The following is a 4751-nucleotide window of genomic DNA, read 5'->3' on the forward strand; positions in this document are numbered from 1 at the left end:
CTTCTCCAACGTGCCAGACGCCATCGCATGTGAGCATTTGCCCACTTAAGTCGGTTACGACGAAGAACTGGAGTGAGGTTGAGACCTCGATGAGGACGACGAGCATGCAGATGAGCTTCCCTGAGACGGTTTCTGACAGTTTGTGCAGAAATTCTGTGGTAATGCAAACCAATTGTTTCAGCAGCTGTCCGAGTGGCTGGTCTCAGACGATCTTGGAGGTGGACATGCTGGATGTGGAGGTCTTGGGCTGGTGTGGTTACACGTGGTCTGCGGTTGTGAGGCCTGTTGGATGTGCTGCCAAATTCTCGGAAACACCTTTTAGAGACGGCTTATGGTGGAGAAATGGACATTCAATTCCCTAGCAACAGCTCTGGTGGACATTCCTGCTATCAGCATGCCAATTACACACTCCCTCAAAACTTGCGACATCTGTGGCATTGTGCTGTGTGATACAACTGAAGATTTCAGAGTGGCCTTTTCTTGTGGCCAGTCTAAGGCACACCTGTGCAATAATCATGCTGTCTAATCAGCATCTTGATATGGCACACCTGCGAGGTGGGATGGATTGTCTTGGCAAAGGAGAAGTGCTCACTATCACAGATTTAGACAGACTTGTGAACAATATTTCAGAGACCTGGTTATTTTGTGTATGTGGAAAATGTTTCACATCTTTGAGTTCATACCATAAAAAATGGGAGCAATAACAAAAGTATTGCATTTATATTTTTGGTCAGTGTATATATATATATATATATATAATGTCAAAAGCGTTTTTCATTATATCATGAAAAATCCATTTTTTGAGCTTTAACGTGTATTATAATGTTCATTCCTTACGATAAACAACCCCAAAGTGGTATTTTGATGCATTTCACGCTTTCTGAGTATTCCTCTGAAAACCTGCGCAACAGGCCATCCCAACCCACGAAAAGGAGCGGGTTCTCACATTGAGACACAGACCAGTGAGAACAGCCCCTTGCAGGAACAGTCTTGACTGCCAGCCCCACCCTCAACACAGACATTCAGTTTCTCAGGTGAGCTAGCGTTGTTTGGCTAAAATTCCTTCTTTTTGTATGCACAAAATGCACTAAAAAGCATTTTGAAGGAATGCTTTTTCATTTTAATTTTGAGTCATTTGATTCAGCTTCATTTTGAAAATTAAAAAGCATTTCTGTTAATCCATTTTAATCGTCAAATTGGACATTTCTAAATGAATTTTGCTACACATTTACAAGAGAACTTTTTGAAAATTAAATGTTAAATACCATTTTTTTATCATTTTAATTAAGTGACAGAATAAGCGGTGTTGAAGTAGAAAAGGAAAAAGCATTTTAGCCCATTGCTTTTTCATTTTAATTTTGAATCAAAAAATGCAGCCTCATTTTGAAAATGAAAAAGCATTTTTGGTTTTGACTTTTATTTTTAATTATGCTAAAGAATCGCTTCCATATAAAATGGGCGGCACCCAAAAGGAGCGAAAGGCGGCGCTTTAGAGATCGAGTCGTCTTACTTCTGCGTAGCAAAATTAACTGTTAAAATAACTCACAAATAAACAAAAATGTGTTATTTTGTGTGCCAAAGGTAAAATATCATACCGTCAGGACCATAAATATTTGGACAGAGACACATTCTTTCTAATTTAGTTTCTGTACATTACCACAGTGAATTTTAACCCTTGTGCTATCTTAGATAACCCCACCCTTACATTGATCCCTACCATGACAAAGGTGGATAAAGGTGGAAAGATTTCATGTAATCCATGGACACCAGTGAAGATCACAAATCATTGAAGAAAAAAGGTTCAGCTCACTGTCTAGTGGGTCTAGATGACCCAACTCCCAATGTTAAAGTGCCAAGGATAGCACAAGGGTTAAACAAAACAACTCAGATGCCATTGAAGTGCAGACTTTCAGCTTTTATTCCATGGGTTGAACAAAAAGATTGCAAAAACATGTGAAACACTGAAGCATTTTTAAACACAATCACTTCATTTCATGGGCTCGTAATTGGACAAATGAAATAACTGAAAACAAAATGGTCATTACTAATATTTGGTTGAAAACCCTTCGTTGGCAATGACAGCCTGAAGTCTTGAACTCATGGACATCACCAGATGCTGGGTTTTCTCCTTCTGAATGCTCTGCCAGCCCTTTACTGCAGCGGCTTTCAGTTGCTGTTTGTTTGTGGGCCTTTCTGTCTGAAATTTAGTCTTCAAGTGAAATGCATGATCCAGGGCCTTTAGGCATCCAGTAAATTTGAACATTTGAACATGTCTGCTGTGCAAAGATTTATTTTGACGGACAAATATGTTATTTCTCTCAGGATGTGCAGCAAATAAGTGGGAAACTGAATTAAAATGGATCAGTGTCATTTACCAACTCACACAGTGAAATGTTGATGGCCTCCCCAGCATATGAGCTAAATGTGCTCACAATAAAAACACTTTGTTTTCTGAGAAATTAGTGTCAGCAGCATGAAGGTTCATTAAAGTCCCATTAAAAGTCCTAAAAGCTTTAAAGATAAATGTTTAGAGACTAAATGGAAGCAACAGAAGCTTTCAGAATTCATGGAAAATCTCATTTCAAACCTTCAACACTAAAAGTGATTTCACAGCTAAGTTTCTAAACGTAGAGTTTAGGTAAATACTGTTTTCCGTGAAATGTTGGGAATTGAGCAACCAATAATGCATATACATCTATCAAAACCTGAGCATTCATGCAACAGACTATAACATCTTGTCTACCGGTATGTGAATTTTAAATTGACATCTAGGAGATAATCCATCTGGAAAAATCCACTGTGTCAGGATTATCTGTTATGCAGAAATTACCTTCAGTAGCATCCATGCCATCAAGCTGTGATCAGTCTCTAAAGGAGGAAGATGGACTGCATCGCAGCTGCAGATAATTGAGCTGAAGGAGTGCACAGACTCGCTCTTACCCCCTGGGGATTTTCGACTGAGAAGCCACATACTTTGGAAGGTGGTGGAAGTGAATTCTGCTGAGATTTACGACTAATGGAAACAAGAAATGTGAAAGGAGACTCTTGATTCAATTCTGCAAAAAGGGGGGAATAGATCAAGAATGGGTTGTAACAAAAAGAAAGCTTTTTAGCTTGAAATATGGTGGATTCCTTTTTCTGCTTTATAAGGTTTGCTGTGGCTATCCTGTCACATTAAAAGTTCATTGGATTTCACAAAACTTTGGCTTAGAAGTCACTTTACATTCTAAGATAGTTTAATGTTAAAATTGTGGCCAAAGCTGATATCAGTATTTACATTCTGTGACTGAACAGTGCACAGCCAGAGGAAAATGTCTTGCACTTTGAGAACAGCATTGTTTGGAGAACTCCACTCAAAAACAGACAGCTGCTCAGAACTATTATTAGCGCATTTAAATATGTATTTTTTGTTTAAAAAGAAAAAAAAGCTTTTACCTCTGGATATATAAGCTGTGCGGCAAGCAAAAAGCCAACAGAGTATGTGCATCTTAAATGTCTGAAATTGAAAAATCATTAGTCAGGACTGGAAAAGGCACTTTAAAGATACAAACATCACACTCAATGGAAAAAATATCAAGGTGAAATAGATATTATTAATTATAAATTCTAAACTGATGAGAACCAGAAAAAAAGTGGGCAAGTGCAGAAATAACACACACACAAGGTAATACGAACGTATTGTCATTTCCTGTAAGAGGCAAGGTGCAAACACACCAATTAGCAGTGAATAGATTCAACCCACTGACAAGAATAATATAAAAGAAAAGCAAATGTTTAATACCCTTAAAATAAAGCAACAAATGAAGCTAAATAATCCTAAAAATGGGGGGAAAAAATATGAAAACAAATTCCATGAATCACAACATCTTGCTATGAAACCTGACAATTGTTTACAATAGATGGAGACACCTTGAAGGATTTTGTTTTTGTTTTTTTGCTTCTTTATAACAGATGTAAATCCATTTTTAAGAGAAAGGCTTAGTTTTAAAACTAGCAACAATTGTTATCACGGGGGAAGCACAAAATCTCTTTGAAGTAACCAAAATTGGCAACAAAATTTGGTTTTTCAGTTAAATACAATATTAATTAAGAAAACTGATATAAAATGACATCTTAAATTTATCCTTGTAAATTAGCTTGTAAATTAATCCTTAAGTTTGTGTGCACTTGACTTTGGAAAGCTGGACTGTCTTCACAACATTTAACTAACTACTAGGGGGAAGAAAGCTTTGTCTTTGGTATTAAATAAATTTCTTTAGGTTAAATTAGATACATGAAGATATCTTTACTTCTTTTTGAGTCTCTCTTCACTTCAAATATTAGGTTATTTTAGGTTCATACATCTGAAAATAGCGTAACTTTATACCATTTTAAAAGTCCCAATAGTTCCTTTTTTATTAGTTACTAAACTTCTTTTTACAAATCTGCATGAAAACAGTGGATCAAAAACAAGTTTACGTTGCACTGGCTGGTTAACTTGACTGGTCTTTTTGTGTTAGTTCTGTGGGTTTTCAAAAATATAAAATAATATAAAAGCAAACCTATAAAGCAGAAAAATGAATCCACCATATTTAAAATTTACGGTAATAGCTTCTTTATTCAGGATTTAAAAAAAACTATTGTCAGCAGAAAGACTAAACGATATGTCTTATAAAGTTTGAGTACTGGACTGATCAACTTAATGAAACAGTCCCTGGCAGTTGATCGTTTTCCCTTTGAGTTTTTTTCAGCAGCACCTGCAGACTGCCTGC

This window comes from Oryzias latipes, chromosome 4 (assembly GCF_053564925.1).
Source record: "Oryzias latipes strain Hd-rR chromosome 4, Olatipes_Hd-rR_3.1".
Lineage (NCBI taxonomy): Eukaryota > Metazoa > Chordata > Actinopteri > Beloniformes > Adrianichthyidae > Oryzias > Oryzias latipes.